At 37.5% G+C, this 18,615-nt stretch overlaps 1 long non-coding RNA gene across 2 annotated transcripts; it reads right to left on the reverse strand.

Annotated features, from left to right (window-relative positions):
- On the reverse strand, positions 4,784 to 17,899 carry LOC110397284. Of its 2 annotated transcripts, none has more exons than XR_002437669.1 (4): positions 17,552 to 17,899; positions 12,615 to 12,806; positions 5,501 to 5,561; positions 4,784 to 5,144 (listed from the first exon to the last, which is right to left on the reverse strand). It is a non-coding gene; the product is annotated as an uncharacterized LOC110397284 (long non-coding RNA). The 2 variants fall into 2 exon arrangements; XR_002437670.1 differs by having other exon boundaries at positions 5,478 to 5,561.

An 18,615-nucleotide genomic window follows, 5' to 3' on the forward strand; every position in this document is an offset into this window, starting at 1 on the left:
TAAATGAGTGCGTTTCTCCTCAGATCGTTGCCGTTGTTTTGTTTTTAGGACCATCTCCCTACCCTTTTTCCCTTTTCCTGGGGCATGGGTCCATGGTTCCCTCGCCCCATTCGTCATGGAACTGGGTCGAACCTGCCCGTAAACTGTTGACAACTACATATAAGAAAAAAATCTTATTTCACTGGACTTACTCCTGTAAAAGATGTATGACCAAGCCATGAGCTACAGGTCAGACAAGGCTCACTCTGCTGTACACAGTGAGGTTTACATCCCGCACTTCTCTTCCAGCATTTGCCTTCTTAATATAGACTAAGCAAAGCAATAGGGAAAGTTACAAATGAAGCCTGCTAAGGTTTTCAGTCCATCTGACGGCCACACTAGCATTCATTCCACCAGCTTAACAATGCAAAGAAAACAGAAGTCATCCATCTGCATAGGCAGAGGGAAGAGCTGACTCAAGATGACAGATGCCAAGACCTGTCAGCATTTTGATCTGTTCATTCTCTTTCCTGAAGTTTAACCACAGGGAAAAAAGAATGAGCCTTCCATCTCTGTGAAAAGATTTCCTGGGATGGAGATTAAAGTCCAAAATGATCTCTGGTTGAAGGAAGCTAGTAAGTTCAAATGCCACATTAGCCTTCTACCTGTTTGAAGGAGCAACTGTACGTTTCTTTTTATTCCCTTTCTCCATTTACTTGTTTCTTTTATCAAAGTTATTACTCAGTTTGTGAGTTTCTACTATTTCCTCCTACAGAAACCTGAGGTTTATACTACAGCAAAATGGGAGAACTTCTTCACTGCCAAAAAAAACCTTCCTCAGAGGTATTTTTCAAATTTAAATCCTTTCAAGCAGTTTAATACTTTCAGATTTAATGATACAATGAAAATAGACAAGAACTAGTGAACCTCTCCTTCCTATTTCAGATTCACAGGCCAATTCAGAGAAATCATTTCCTCATTTCTTCCGGTTGAGGTTAAAAAGATCTGTAAGAACTGTAGTAATATAAGAGGATTCACAAGCCAGACTGCAGTTTGTTCTGGTAACTCACTCTTTGCAGATATTGCTAATATTACATGGCACATGCAACTCAAAGGCAAGCCAATATTGATAGAACTACAGAAACTAGTATTTGTCATAGAATCCAGCAAGTAAACATAGAAACTAAATGAGAAATTCCTCTCACAGATGAAAAGAATGGAAAGTAAAAGTAGAACTATATTAGGATCTTTTGTGGTAGTCAAGGGAAAAGCAAGGAGGTAGGAGAAATATTGCTTATGTTTTCTGCTCTCATAACTGATTTTCAGACATGAGAATTGTGAGATCTGATCTTGTGGAGCTACGACTCTCAGTATGAATATAATGATGTGTTTCATAACATTAGCAATTTAATAGAAGAAATGTACTGAAGTTTAAATGACCAATCCAAACACATATGACTGAAAGCATGTAGTACAGTGGAACACATTTAAGGAAGGATTTCCTACTGCAATAGAATAAAATTATGCAAAAGGGCTAAAGAGAGAACTGTATCTGATTACCTGCGTAACCAGGGTACATAAACACTTCCTTGAAACGGTAGTTTTGTTCCTTCCTACTTCCTTACTCTGGCATTTCTGAATTGTTTATTGAACAATTTTTTATATAATGCCATCATTTGAACTGGTAGTCTCCATTTTCACTCCCATTTTCAAGAAAGGGAGAAAGGAAGACCCAGGGAACTACAGGCCAGTGAGTCTCACCTTTGTGCCTGGGAAGATCATGGAACAGGTACTCCTACAAGCTATGTTCATCTTGGGACCACTGCTCTTCAACATCTTTATCAATAACCTCAACAGTGGGATTTGAGTGCACCCCTAGCAAGTTTGCTCAGCGGTGCTGTTGATACAACAGAAGGAAGGGATGCCATCCAAAGGGAACAGGACAAGCTTGAGAAGCAAGCCTACATTAACCTAATGAGATTCAACAAGGCCTTGCGCTTTTAGTAAAAGGTTGAGTAAAAATTCTTGGAATTCTATATCCGGAAGAAAAAAATTCAGTTTCATTTCAGCAGGATTTTTTTTTTTTTCCCCAAGAAGTGTCATATAGTGGTCAGAATGAATAGCGGGAGCCAGGGTACTTAAAATCTATTCTCATGTTGAAGACACCTAACAAACCAACATGCCTTAATTTTAAAAATGGCTCTAATACATGATACCACACCAGAGAAATCCAGTGCTGCTTTCTCATTTATTTCTCACCTTTTCAGAAACACATGGCCTTCTCCTTGCTACGCACCTGCTGTGGAACACTGTTAACTTTTGCCATGAACTTTGATTCATCCATTCAGTAGTATGGATAGTGAGATACATATATATAACCTATATGCACATATATAAAAAACTACTTTTTTTCCTAATATTATTAAAACAGTATTCCCAAATGCTTTATGTCAGATAAAAAAAATATCTCTGAAGTAAGTAAAATAAGATTATCATGGAGCAAATTTTAGCAATAATGCGTAAGCAACTGATAATAATGTCTTTACTCAGTCTGGGTTAGACTATTTAATGAAAAATTTCCAGAAATTCAGGTAACAAGTTATGTTATCTTACAAAGGAAGAAGGAGGAAAAAAGCACAATCTTATAATCAAGAAGCAAGTCATCTACAAATGAGCAAAAGAGCTTTGGAAAGCAAACTTCATACAAATATATTAGTAACTGAACTGCAGCAATATAGCTGAGCATACAAAGATGGAATTGTAGAAAAGAAAAAAGCATGGCAAATTTCCAAATATTAAGTAAAGATTGTTTTGAAGATAGATGGGAATTTTAATTTTATTTCATATAATAGGCAAAGTCCTCCTAAAAAGACATTCCTAATCTATTAGCCCTCGTCCTAAGAGCAGAGATGAAATGAAGCCCCTGGGCCCACAGGTAGTGGGTGTGAATAGAGGCACCAGGTGAAGGTAGTACAGCCAGCAGGCCTAGTTGTGCCCTCAAGGTCCTCACAATAACAAAATCTTCTTCAGACTCACAATGTTAATTTCAACATTAATAAAAAAATAATGAAAACATAATAAAAATGAAGATTTACCAACAATTCACTCACAGTGCACTGTCACCTGAGGTTCCTGAAATCCAGGTTGATTTAGATTCCAGTGGCCTCCGCAATCAAGCAGTTGCTCACTTGTTTTCTATGTCAAACTGTTTGCACAAACCTTTAATGAACCTTGCTTTTTCTGCCCCTGAACATCCATTAACATTTTTCAGGCACTGTTTATAGAATTCTTTAAAGGTCAAGTGCAATACTGCTGAAATGCATTGTACTGTCATGTGGTACTGAACACAAAATATTAACCCTTTAATTTTCATTAGCTTCTTTTATATCACTGCAAGTGTTATGAGAATATAGAAGAATTTATTTTTTTTCTAAGTGAGAATTTCATTGGTAGATATACTGGATAAAAAGCCCCCATACAAAAGCCCTGTGCAAGGCCCCACCTTCGTTTCTAGCAGACACCAACCTCGTAGTATAATACCCTCAGTAATTTCCCTTGCTCCTTGGAAACGTCTCATTCTTTTACATTCTGGCAGACAAATAGACTGTAACATCATTTTGAGATAACTCTTGCACCAGAACTGAAGGTTAGTCCCCTGTATTCCTGACAGAGGACTAAGAACTCCAGCAGTACTTAGAAGTATTGAAACATCCATTTAGTATGACTTTAGGCATTAACCCACACAAACATAACTAAGTTCACAAAGGGAAATACGACTCTCTAAAATCAGTTATTACATCACTCAAGTACTATCCCACTTCCTGTGAGAAGCCAAAAAGTCACTGGCTCACCAAACCTGAATCATACTTTCTAAACATGAAACCTGTTCACAATAGGATTTAATTAGAGATAAAAAGGGATTGTTTGGAAGTCTCATTCTTTTTTAATTTCATGAAAAGTGAATGTACATTTATTGAGCACTTTTGCTAGATACTATCTGAAAAGCTTTTGCATATATTTTTAATCTAAGTATTTTTCAAGCAAAATCTAAAACATTTCATGAGAATTAATCCCATCAAATATGAAGTATTGATTCATTCTCTAATACAATATGAATAACAATATAATGTTAACATCATTACTATGATGAGAATAGCAACCAAGCCAGTGCATGTTAAAAGCAAATCAAGTCAGCACAACTGTTGTAAGATCATATACAGATTGTTATCATGAATCTTTAGATATGACTCTTAGGGCATCCTTTACACACTACTGCATTCTTCCATTGGGAAGAGATCTCCTCAGCTGCTGTTTTAATGGGGTTAAGGTTAAGCTTTCTTTCATCACTGATCTATAATTAGGATGGCTGTTATTCTATGGTTTCTGTAGAGCCATATGGTTATCTAATGCTAGAAAGACCCGCTGTAGTTCACATCCTATATATTGCTTCCTGCCTGGCTTCTGCTTTCCCCATTTCATTTTCTGGCGGGCTTCTTAGATTGTCTGTATAAAGAAGGAAAGGGAAATCAAAGTCTGAGTTTATTATGATTCCTAGAGATTAATATTCTCCTGTGAATTAGTCTGAAAAGACTTTAGCTATGCTTGCCTCCTCTTTTTTTTTTTTTTTTTTTGCAAAAAATATACCCTGAGTTACTAGGAAAACTGTTCAAACGTGCTTCTTGTGTATGCCAGAAAACTATTTGTTTTATTTTAGTGAATTACACCAAGGGAGCACCAGCAAATATTCCTCAGCTGATGCTGCCACTACAAAAAAAAAAAAAAAAAAAAAAACCACAACAGATCTCTCCCCTTCCTCTCCCAATAATGCTCAAGATCTGGTTTTGGTTCCAGTGCTATCCAGAAGTTGATTTTTAAAAATAAAGATACTTCCCACCCTCCCCCCAAATACAATTTCAGACATTACATACAACATTGTTTCTTAGAAATGAGCTTTTCTCATTTTCCTCTAATACTGTTTTACTTCCTGTTTCTTTTGGGTCCAGGGTTTTTGTTTGTTTGTTTCAGTGCAATATATTCAGTGCCAATTTCAACAGAAAGACAGGAGCATTTCCATTTTATGAGAGGTCTAACAATCTTGTTTCCAGTGCTCCTAGGTGGAAGTTGAATCAGGGGGGGCAAATTCAGATATTTTTGCAGTGAATGCCCTGAGGGAACAAAGAAAACAGACATCTTGGTCATTAACAGGAGCCTGGAAAACAAGCACTTCACAAGACACTTAAATAGGAAAGCGATACCATTACAGGACACAAACTGTTTCATGATATCTCAGAGAAGGAAGAGGTGGCACTAGCCATGCACTGGGTTAAATCATTCTGAATTTGGTAGCCATGTAAAATTGTGAAGACTGATTAGAATATAAAAACAGAAAGGGAAGTGGGGCAATCTTACATAGAATTTGCTTCAGCTAGAAACCCCTTTGTAACACATTAGTAGTCTGTAATATCATGACATAGGAATTATCAAGATTTCATTTTCACCTGTGTGACCTATTGTAGGGTACCTGCTTTAGCAGAGAAGTTGGACTCGATGGTGTCTTGAAGTCACTTCCAACTCCTGCGATTCTGTGATATCAATTAAAATACATAAGGTTTTTTCCACCATGAAAAAAAGAGAGAAGTTCATAGGAAGGCTAACAAAAAGTTCTTCCCAGCTTTTAACTGTTCCTTTTTATGTTCAGAGACTACTCAAAGAGGACTAAAGGAATTTAGCTTTCATTCAATTTCAGTCAACTATGACATTTCAAAGTTTATTTCAAAACAAATCCCCGCTCCAGCACAGAAGAAATCAGCTTTTTGTTTGTGTATATATTGTATTTTTAGAAAGACCGATTTGAATGTAGATGTTTAATTGTTGTGCTCAACACTCTTTCAAGTATATTGATTTAGTTACCTATCTTAGGTAATTCTTCACTCATGTAATAATCCTCAGTTTAGTAATAGATAGTATATTTGTCATTCCAAGTAGAGTATTACTGTTTCCATTTTACAGATGGGAACTCAGGAACAGAGGAATTAAGGTACAGATCTTCAGCTGAGGCTGAGATGTCTAGCTGTTGGCATTGCATTCGTTCAGAATTTAGGAGTTAATCCATAGCCACACAGGAAGTATTTCAGGGCAGAAGGGAACAGAACTTCATCTTCTCCACTCCAGGCTAGAATCTCTACCCTTCATCCATCTTCCCTTCTAATTCTCAAATTTAGGCTGTGACAGATTAGCAGTTGTAACAGTTATGTTAAGTGCTACAGAACAGAGCTGCATCTAGTTCTCCATGTCAAAGTGGATTCCCTCTGCAAGACCAGAATACACTGTACACAAGAATTGCTTCGCCTCTGGAATTGGATTTCTTGTAGATTATGTAGAGAGAGCCCATATAACTAGGCTGCAGACAGTCCAGCAAAAACACTTCCAACATGAAAAATAAAAATGAGAGGATGTTAAAAATGAGTGTTTTGTACATCAAAATACAATAAGTCGAAATTAGTTTTGCTACAGAATGGCATCTAAAGTGTTTTATCTCTTCCTAAGAATTCAGTAGATGAAAATAACATGGTTGCTGATAACAAGGCCAATGAACAATAAACAATCAAATTCTTGATCAGATCATCAAATAGGAATAATGGAAGACATTTAGCAATAACCTGATAAATATGTAATCCTACCGTATTTTCACTTAGAAAAAAGAAGAATTCCACAGTTCAAGTGGTCCTCTAATCCTTAATCAGCCTGTTGCTTGTGTAGCAGACGCAATGAACGTCTGAATTATGTAAATTAAAATATTGCTACCACCAAATTTATCTTTAATACAAACAGAGTAAACATTCCTAAAATGCTAATAAAAATCTTGCAAATTATTGAGCGCCACCTACTGTTTCATTAACTCTTAATACACTAGCAATGATTTGGAGCTGCACAGCTGATTAGAGATTTTATTCATCCACTAAAACAGAAAATCTGCCTTAGTTAGTAAATTAGCAAAGCTATTAATAAGTAAAATTAATTAAAATTTATGTTTAGCATCAGATACAGTCTTTTCCTCCATATATATAGAGAAATATATACGTGGAGATAATGCAGACTCCAGTTCCTTTTCATATCACTAAGTCAACTGAAATATAGGTACAGGTTATATGGTGGAGGGCAGGGGGTTTAGGGTAACGCAGCTATGAAGCTAACAATGTCTGTAAACTAATGATCTCCAGGGATTTAAAAAAAACACAATACTTTGGTTATGTATACCTATGAAGTAGACAGTGTGAAACCAGATATGCCAAGACCAAAAATGATATGGGCCAATTCTCCAGTCTGTCTTGCACAAATGTTTTTTTTTTTTCCTTACACTCAAGATTACAGACGGTTCATAGAATTGCTGTATCTACACATGATGTGAGGAGAAACAAAAGAGTAATGAAAAACAAAGAGTGCCACCAGGTATTACAGTTGCTACCAGAACTGCACTGAATGTAATGCCTCCTATATTATTCTGTTGGCCCACAAAACCAGAGACAAATGTTAATGATATGACAGTAGAAACTGAACCTTCCCACTAATATTCCATTACATTTTGTTGCTGTGTGACAGATGGCAGTAGAGTGACAGTCTGACAAAATGGCATCTGACATGGAAGTGCACATGAAGCAAAGGTGTGTCATTCAATTCCTTAATCTGGAAAAAATGGCACCCATTAACATTCATCATCACTTGCTGAACATTTATGGAGCCCAAACAGTGGATGTGAGCACAGTGAATTGTTGGGTGGTGAGTTTTAGCAGTGGCAACAGCAACATGGAAGACAAGCCACATTCCAAATGGCTATGCAGATTTTTTTTATTATTATTTTATTTTTTTTATTTTATTTATTTTATTTTTTTTTTTAAGATCGTGGCACTCAGACTCTTGTTCATCATTGGTGAAAATGCATAGCTAATAGTAGTGACCAAGTCAAAAAAACTGTTTTGTAGCTGAGAATTTGCTCTATCAAATAGTGTTATCATGCCTTTTGTATCTGTTTCTCCATGGAAATAAATAGGAGGCATTACTTTTGGAGCAATCTATGTATTTACCTGCCTATTCTAGTAACTCAGCATCACTTGGTGATCTGTGTAGTCAAAAAAAAACAATAAATACAAAATACCTGCCTCCTGTGTAGCTGTAAGAATGAGCATTGGTCCTGAAAATAGTGAAATAGATCAGCAGAGCATTTCTCCCAGGCTTAAATGGAGAGCTCTTCTAAAAATGTTCACCTTCTACCAATTCCAGACTTAAGTTACTGTCTGAAAGCTTAGATATCTTTAAATGACACTACATTGCTAGTTTAGAGATGCTCAGATAAATACACTGAGATAAAGAGGACTCGAGAGGAGACTGAAGGGAAAAAAGATAAAAGAAACTCTTCTCTTGAGAGGAGAAAATACGTGCCTGCTCCCTTAGTTCTTTCTTCACCCAGGAGGAACGTCCACAGCAGCTTTGCAGGGAGGAGACTGCATACACCAGTACTCCACAATGGAACCCTGGTGGACTGTGGCTATGATAAGATCTGCAAAGGTCATACAGCAGTGACAGGATGGCAGAACTCAGAGGCAGTCACTGTCAGCTCAGAGCCACACAAGCAAGCTCACACTGATCCGTGCAGGTAAACAGCACTATTTAACAACTGGTGGTAGAGATACTATACCCCCTTCTGCATTACGAACCATTCATTGCATATGACAAGGAAAGCTGCTCAGTCTTGCAGTCTCACATCTCAGTTTGCCCCTCACTTTTAAGAAGCCCTAGATGCAAACTGCAGAGGCTTACCAAACTGTTGTGTTCTGAGGAGGGAAATAGAGTTTGCATTACCCTGTAATTCCTAATACTACATTTTGAGGTCTAACACAATTGCCATCATTCAAACTGAGCCTTCAGCTGTAACTCTGATTTGGACTTCAAGCTGGGTATATTTTTAGCCATCACTATGCATGAGTAAAAGTTTTCTGTGTGAAATAGAGAACGCAGTGCATGCAGTATTTCCATCTCCAAACCTTAAATGTTCTTGAGTCAGACCTCCCTTGAGCCACAACTAATCCAAAAACTAATACATTTAGAAATAAATGTACAAGTTATTTGGTCTTACCCTGTCTTTTGAATTATCAGAAGATTAATCAGGACACCACATGTTTCTGCCTTTGTCTTTCTCTCTGAGCAGAAAATCCCCAGAGAGGATCTGCCCTGGGTGAGATCCCAGACAGCTGAGAGGCTCCAGAGACTGGACAAAAGTAATCTGAACTTCTGTGTTGACCTAATCTTTCAGCTTAGGCTAGCCAAGTCACTTAGAGTTGGATCGGTAAGAAAAGGGGGCTGAGAGTAGCTAGGAGTTGTTATAACTCCAGGGCATCACAAGGCACAGCTGTAGCCACTGGCAAACTTGCCCTGGGCAACTGATCTAGCTGTGAATGTCCCTGTTCATTGCAGGGGAGCTGGACTAGATGGCCTTCAGAGGTCCCTTCCAACTCTAAGGATTCTATGATCTGTGGTTCAGTCTGTGAAGAGCAAGACTAACTGGGATCTAGGAGGGTTAGTACAGATTCTAAACTCTATGTTGAAATCTTCAGAGTCTTGGCAATTGCCAGGTGAAGAAAGAACCACAGTGGGATCTGGATAACCATTTCAAATTTCAAAATCTCTGTGGAGGTCATCTAATTCTTCAACTAATCTATTGATTTCCTGTGTGAACCTTTCCAATCAAAAGCATCGTGCTTGCTACTCTGCCTGAAAGAGTTCAAAAGCTAAAAAGACTGCAGATGACACATTTCCCCATTACTCCACCCAAAAACATAACACTTTTGTGAGAGATACTAAAGACATCAGAGAATCCAAAACACTGTGATGTTTTGATAGAAGAAACAAATGACTGCAGGCTCACTCACAGCACTAGGTGAGTGTCAGATTGAAAGGAACATTCCAAAAACAAAAGCATCAAAGAAAAGATGTGTAGCTCTCCTACATACAGATGGATAGAGAACAAAAGCCATTCCAACATTACTGGGTTACCCCATTCCTTAGGTTTATGAGGAATAAATATTATGTACAATGGAAGTGTCTACCATTAATGATGTAGAGTCAAATAAGTAGTTATAAATATGTAATCTCCATGTGTAGACATACCTAATTGAGATCAAAATTTTTTCCCCCCTCAAGTTCCCAGAAACATAGAACAAAAGAAACCCCAGACTGATTATACTGATTATACCATTATACTGATAACTGCTGCACTATAAACCAAATCTAATTTTAGGTGAAGTTTCAGTCAAGCAGTAGAGACAACATTGTGTGGAACACAGACATCACAAAAGCAAGGGAAATAATATCCCATTTTGTCCACAATGATAGAAGATGAGAGGAACAGTAATCCCTTCAAGACAATGTTGTTGCTCTAAGCAGAGACATCTCTCAGACAATCTTAGTTGCATAACCACTTGCTAGTCAGCATGGCCTGAAATACAGGAGACCTTTGGATTTCTTGTGTGGGTAGTTCATACAGTTAACCTGAAGCAGTTTTCTGCTAGTATTTACTTTCTGCCCCTTCGGTTCAAAGATCAAATCTCCATCCTTTGCCATGCTTATCTTGTCCCTCCTCTTTCACGCATTCCAGGTTCTTATTCAATCCCTTTAAGCTTAACTTTGCCTGAAAAGACACAGGGAAGGGGTTCAAAGAGGAAGTGTTCTACAAATCCTACAAGGATTTTTCACCATTTCATTAGCAGCAGAGTTAAAGTCTTACTATGATTAAATATAGTTACAGCTAGAGCATTCCCATTAAGATTGTCCTTTGCCAGAATACTTCTGAGTGAACAAGAAGAGTTTTGTTTTGTTTAAGGAAATAGTTTATTTAAAATGTTAAATTAACTGTAGGATCGTTTGGCTTTACTGTCAGTCAACTTTATTTATGAAAGAAATTTAAACAGAATTATCAGACTTTAAGATATCCAAAAATTGAAAACTCTACTCTGAAATTACTTGGATTTATGATCTTGGTTGATGATGAAGCTAAATGTACAGCAATATATTTTACCCTGAATTGTAGGCTAAATTCAAAGAATTAATTTCTCAGTCTAACCATCTTCCCTTTCTCTTCTCTCAGCACCTCCTGAAAACTTATGGAAATAAAACAGTTAAAGATTAGGGATCATCTTCTGTGCCTTCCACATGAAGTGCACATATTCACACAATTTCAAGAGTAAGGATGTTATTTAAATAAAGCTTTCTTTAGAAGTTAAAGGTAAATGTTTTCATGTTTCTACCAGTACGATGGACTAAGGAAATAACCTTGAAAGCATAAACAACCATAGAAAGAACTGCTACAGTGAGCATTTGATCCTGGTGTCAAGTTTTTATACAAATTAAGTAGCTTGTGTATTTTGTCACTTCTGTTATGACTTCCTTCCCTAGTTCATCCTTTGTTTCAAGCTCTGTTTGATTTCCACTGTGAAAATAGAACTTCGACATTAGTGTTTTGTTTTGCAGCTAATATATTAATCCATGGTACCATATCCATTTGCATAAGTATAATCAAATCCGAGAGCATCAATGAAGAAGCAGGGAGTCATAAGACATTTCTTTAAATCTAATTAGCACGTGGAAGATTCCTTTAGTATGAAACAGGCTTCCTTGCTAAGAACAAACCAATTGATAGATTTTTTTCTATCATAATTCTTTTTCTCATATAAGGTAGTGTTTTTCCATACAGACCTTAATTATTTTACATTTCTGATGGGGCTACTCAACTTCTACATAACAACAACTGACAAAGTATTAAGGAAGCATTTGCAAAATGGCACTGTTAAAATTATTTCCACCACCATAAAGAATTAGCTTAAATATTACTCAGCTTCAGCTATGGCGGGTGCTGATGGTCCCAGGGACAGAAATGGGGTCTAGGCCATGGGAAAGGGGCATGATCTCCAGGCAGGTGGCAGGGACAGACAGAGTTGCTGGGGAAATGCCAAGATCAGGCGCACACAAATATTTTTTTCAAAGATATGCCAGTTTGCGAAATCTGATACAACATGTATAAACATGGATCTTTTCAGTATTTGGAAACACTAAACTAAAGCTTTCTCTAAGAGTAAAATTTTTCTTTCCCTCTCCAGTCACAGTCCACCTCTGGAGAGACATAGTTCCCCCCCAGGTTCACAAAACAGCTTTAATATAAATTAATATTTAATACTATTTTAATATTAATTAATATTCAGCCAAGAAATAAATGGCTGAGTGACTTAAATCCAGGTGCTGTTTTTCAGCAGAGCTCCACTCCAAAGATATGATTGTTCGGAGGTTACAATTGTTCAAGATTTACAAATTTATAATAAACAATGAACTGCAGGAAACAAATATGCTGAAATTTGACTGTGTTGCCAGTGGTTTGTAGTTCAAATCTTTGTCTGGCAGCAAATTCTGAAGGATACAAATACCATTGTCTTTGCTTATTTGCAATTTGCATTTTATATTTTGTTTAAAAAAATTTACAGCAAGCGTTGGTCCTTGGAAGTAGCGAAATTGCTTCTGATAAGTTCTTTATGATACCAGGCAAAGCATCATTAGGAATATCAATAATCATATATAGGAAAAAGTTGACTCACCCAACTGGTGATAGGGTCTCTTGTTGTAGAACACTCCTTGTCAGGAAGTGGCCTTCATCCAGGAAACATTCTCCTTTCAGAGGCTAGCAATTAAATGAGCCCAGGGATGGGCTTGCACCTCTGCTTCCTGGGCCAGCCACTCCCTTCACCAGGTGCTCAATCATCAGTTCAGGCCAGGACATAGCAGTTCCCCTATAGCAAGGAAAAAGCTTCCCTGTTTACTTTATCCTGAGTCAGGTAGGCCCTCAGTATCTGTTCCTCAACCAGCTAAACATGCTAAGGTGAGAGAAACTTCTTTGTTGGCAGGCAGAAAAGAGCAGAAGAAAGAAAAATACGCTTTACTGAGAGCAAGCAGAGTAGATAAAGGAAGAGATTTCTTTTCCAAAGTTTCATTTTATGCTTTTCCACTCAACAGACGCATCATTACCATAAGAAGATATTTCACTGATGAAGTCCATATCCCTGTGTTCGCTATCTTCTAACATACTTTAAGCTAAAACTGTGACAGTCTTTAGGCTACTGCTAAAGTCCTGCATCAGGATACCAGACAACAACATGCTCAGCAAGTAAGAAAAATAATATGTATTTTTTCAGGTGAGTTGTGGGGGAGATTTAACAACAAAGAGCCCAACAGACTCTGGTAGATCTTATCTCTATGAGGCCTCCGGAGTCTGGAGACAGGGCTAAGGTGTAAACAGAATACTCTTTAGTACGCACAGCTAATGTGGTCACTTCTGGGACGGTTAAGCAACCCTTTGTTTGTTATCTACGTTGTTGTGAAGAACTTAAGGATAATTAACCGTGAGTGGAGTTACTGCTTACGAGTGAAGGATATATAAGGTGTGTGTAAAACACAATAAAGAGGACTTGCTATTATGAGAACTTGCTATTCTGAGAGCTTGTTATTCTGATGCCACACTGACTGGGGGAATTCTGTAACGGGACCAAGTGCCGACAGTGAGTTTTTCTGGATGCATACAAAAATAGGGAAAAGTAAGCAACAGTACAACGGTTTGCCAATAGAATCTCATCAGTCCATGTCCTAAGAGTCTTGAGATCATAAAAGGACAACAAACCAGTTGCTTTAAGTATTAGAAGTTCAGAGCAATGGCTGAATTTTTGTTCGTGTCATCTGTCCTCATTTTGGCTGAAATAATTTTATTTGTGGCTGGTATAATGTTTGAATGCTTTGAATTTATGACAGGAATAATGTTGATAGCACACTGATGATTTAGTTTCTGCTGAACAGCCCTCACACAGTGCCAAGAGCGTTTCTCGCTTTGCCCTGCCAATGAGGAGCTGGGAGTGCACAAGGAGCAGAGAGAGGACACAGCCAGGGCAGCTGACCCTAGCAGGCAAAGGGATGCCCCATACCATATGGCATCATGCTTGGCAATGAAACTGGGAGAGCTGGCTGGAAGAGTAGCTGCTGCTCAAGATCTGGCTAGACACTGGTCAGCAGGTGGTGAAAAATTGGATTATGCATTGTTTGTTTTATATAGTCTTTTCTATTTTCTATTTTTTTTTCTTCCTTTTCTGTCCTGTTAAACACTCATTATCTCAACCCGTGAGTTTTACCTTTTTCTGATTCTTTTCCCTGTCCCAGTGTGGAGGAATGAGTGAATAACTGTGTTGCTGAGCCTCCTACCATGTTTAACCACAGCATCATTTTTTTTTTTCCCCACAGACTATTCTTCAAATCTGACATCACCTCCACTGACATCATTTGTCATGCGTTTGCTGCAGATTCCCTTTTATGTACTTTCATCTTTCAATTAAGATATGCACCTTTTTATTTTCCTCTAAAATTTTGCCCAACAATACATAAAAACGCATTTACTGGAGATTAAAAAAAATCACTAAATAAAAATGGTAGATCAGATAACTGTGCAGTGCTGGGGTTTTTTTTTTAGCTGATTTTGCTTGTGCTGCTTATATGTGCAGCCTTTTATATTTTTGCTAGGAGGTGCAGCTGATTACTTCAAACTGCACTTTGATATCTTGGCTCCACAGTCACTGGCAAAACTTATTCTAGAATGCCAAAATTATGCACCTGCATATAGAATAAAAAAATCAACCTAGTAAATATTTATTTGAATTTACTGAAGTATAAACTAAACAGCAACCGCAAGATGACAATTGTGCTGATAAGGGGTGCTGAAGTTCAAAAGAAATAATGAGATTTTGAACACCATGGTTTCCCTGGATCCTTAACACTTCCACAAGCTGCAAAATGATGCAGCCACTTCATTTGTAAGTGAACAGAACAGTTTGTATTCAGAACTAGTTTAACACACAATACCAATTAATCAAAAATAGAAATCCTCTGAAAGCTTAAACCTTGTCTGTGAATCTGTGTGAATCGTAACTTTTAAAGAAATTCATTCCACATAATGGAATAAGGCTAAGTAAAAGAGTTTGCAGTTTTCAGGCACTTTATCAATACTGCTTACTGATTATCTATTACTTATGTTTGAGTAGCATCTGTAGGATGAGATTGTATTCAAAACAATTAAGACAAACTAGAATGTGATACAGTATCTGTCCGGTAATTTGAAATTCTTGATTTCTTCTGCAGCAAACTGTCTCACAAAATTGTGCAAAATACAAAACAATCCTGCTGACTAAAGAATTCTCCTGCCAAAGGGCTTCAGTCAGGTTTTATGGTTTTTTTTCCAGCCATTTCTTCTTATCTGAAAGCTGAATATATGCCTAATTATAAAGCTGTAGTCACAATGGTAAATACTTTTGCATAAAGAATACTCATTCTTCTCATCTGTAAATTGCTACAGTTACATTACAGAACATTTATGATTTAATTCTCTTTTGTGGATTATTAAATGTTGAGATCAAACTGAAGAAGTGTAGTAACAGAGACACAAGCTTCTTTTACCTATTAAAAAAATGCATGTCTTTAGATTTGCATCTCTGCTGTTTCCCTTCAGAATACCTATCAGCTGTCACTGCTCTCAGATTCATATCTGTTAAAGACTATGGCAGGCTGAGATGCATACATGCTCTAGTCATGTTTTTGAAGGCTACCTACAAGTGCAGATTCTCTAAGAGAAATACTTAGAAGAATCTGGCTTTATCAACATATCAACAGTTGGACTGCCTAAAAAACGTAAATTCAGCAATCCCATGTCACACCATGACTTCTCCAAATTCCTGCTTCCACACAGTAGCTACAGTGCTGATGAAAACCTGAAGCATATCATCATTACACAGTCTGAGATGAGCATTATACAGTTATTCTTCTATCCAACACGAGGACTACATTGTAGACATATTACAATGCTTTGGCTAGCACAGACACAGGTTCTATCTGCCAAACTACATGCTTTCTTCCGTATGGCTTATTCTAGCCTCACAGAAAAGAAAAAAGCTGCACAGAGTCAGCATGGATGGATACAGATGAGAAGAATTTGCCAGCATCACACAGCATAACAAAAATCAGAATATACCCTACAGCAGGCTGTGTTCAGGGAGAGTTGTAGACCCTTTAACTACTTTGCTAAGTCTGCACAAATAACATGTTAGACTTTCACACAGCATAGTAACAAAGAGCTCTTTGCTCTTACCCTAGCCATGTCAGTGAGGTGCCCTCCCTGCCCCCTCTTCATACTACTTAGAGAACAACTCTACTTTGATTGACTGTACTGACCTATTCTAAGCTGGATTGGTTGAACCATGCTGTCCAAAGGGGAAAAATATAAGCGAGACAGCTACTTAATCTTAATACATACGTGATTCAAATACAACACAGAGAAAAGAGTTCGTAGTTGGCTAATTATGAACACTTGTGCCAACTCTTCTGTAGCAACTCCACGTTAGGACAGAGTATCTTTTTGACCAAGAAAATGCCATTATTACAAATTATATTAACTTCGAACAATTATGAAGTTTGTTGAACAATTAGTGAGAAACTTAAAGAAAATATTTCACTTCAATAGGCAGAAGTGGAGTGCTTTGAAAGCATTCCTTTCTCTTCTCCTCCCTCCCATTAGGAGAGAATGCTAAATGAGTGTTTTGTAGAAAAAGAGAGAAAGGCAAAAAAACCTTTTTTGTCAACCAAGCTATACATTCACAGAAAACAGAATATCTTCAATGTAAACAAGTATGAAATGTTCCATATTGAATAGATGCTACTTATGATATGTAAGAACAGGATGCAGCCTGCATTTCAGATCATTAGCTGGGCAGATCAAGAGCACTCTTGTATTGTTTATTATCTTCTGTTGCTTTCTTTGTCTCATTCCCTGAAAATCTAACCTATGTAAACGGAAACTTTAGAAATGATTATTCCTACGAGCAGCACCTATAGAATCCTTTAACCTTCTGGATATACGGCTTCGAGACCAGTTTCAAAAACCCAAGATACTGATATATTCCAAACTTTCAGATATTCTGCAGTTCTGCCAGTACCCTTATGGCCTGATTAGCCACTGCTTTCAAGTCAAAGAAATATTCCTTCGGAAAAACAACATCACACAAGTCACAGCAATATTTCCTCACAATATTTTTCAAGAGAAAATAGCACTTTTTCCTAGTAGATTTCAACAGATTTGCAGGGAATCTTCTCCACTGAAAGCTCAACAAATTCAGTCCTCTAAACGGCATATAATTCCTAATTAATTATTAGCATACTTTAACATGAGGTTGTCGATTACATCTGGCACAATTCAGACTGAAATGTCAGCCCACTTGCCATCTGGTTTATATGCATCTAGTCTGGAAAGCAGCAACAAAACAGCTGAAAGACTGCTACCATGGAAACAGTACACATATGTACATTCCATACAGATCTTTCAAATTCTTATAAAGTACTTGTTGGTCCTTAGAAACAGTAAAATTGCTTCAGATAAATTCTTTGTGATAGCAGGCAAAATGTCATTAGGAATGACAAGAAGCACGTATACAAGAAGAAGTTGACTCACCCAGCTGGTGACAGGGCCTCAAGCTATAGAACACTCCTTCTCAGGAAGCAGCCTTCATCCAGGAAACCTTCTTACTTAGAGGCTAGCCATTAAATGAGCCCAGGGAGGGGTGGGCCCAGGGTCCACCTTCCTGTCACATGGGAAGCACAGGAGAATTGCTTGCACTTGTGCTTCCTGGGCCAGCCACCCCCTTCACCAGGTGCTCAATCATCAGTTTAGGCTGAGACATAACAGTTCCTTTAAAGCACCATACTCACAGACTTCTAGTTTAAGTTTGCCTCTATGACAGAAACAAGTTTAGGGAAGATTTAATCTGAAGTTCAGTACATTCAAGCATTTAAGTTCTACAAGAAGGATGATGATTTTTTTTTCCAGGGCCAATTAAAACATTGTAACTAATGTAAAAAACAAAAAAAAAAAAAACAAAAAAAAAAAAACAAAAAATGGAAAGAAGAGATACATTAGCCAAGTATTTCAATCTGTTGCAAAGATTAAACAGGCCAAGAGAAGCTGTCAGACTGTGGGAAAAGTCAACCTTAAGTACCATTTCACATACATTCCATTTTAATACAGTACAAGAAAAAAATGTAAGAATAAAATGCCAATGTTTCTATTAAGAAAGGACTTTTGTATCTGTTACATACATCTGTTACGTTGTGCAGATCATAAAACACAAACTTGGGCCAAATCTTGTCACTGAGTCATTTTGCAGAACAGATCTGGCTAAGGCCCCACAGTCGACCCATTCACAGAGCAACATCCAACACCCAGAATGACCAATGTGTGCAAGAGATGTTTAGAATTTATGAATATCAAAGAAATTGAGAGGAGTTAGGTTTGAGATATTTTAGATATTGGGGAACTAATTCAGGAAGGAAAGCAGCAGATGCCTTTTGGATAAAGTCTACATGCTAATCTAAACTAAGTGCTCTCCAGAGCAGTGCTGAAGCACAGAATGTGTCCACAGCTGTTCCTGGGGTGCTCTCCAACACACCTGAAGAACTCTAGTGGCTTAAAAAAAAAAACGATTTTTTTTTTTTTTTTTTTTTGAGAGAGAGAGCATT

The sequence above is a fragment of the Numida meleagris genome, chromosome 4 (assembly GCF_002078875.1).
Source record: "Numida meleagris isolate 19003 breed g44 Domestic line chromosome 4, NumMel1.0, whole genome shotgun sequence".
Taxonomy (NCBI): Eukaryota; Metazoa; Chordata; class Aves; order Galliformes; family Numididae; genus Numida; species Numida meleagris.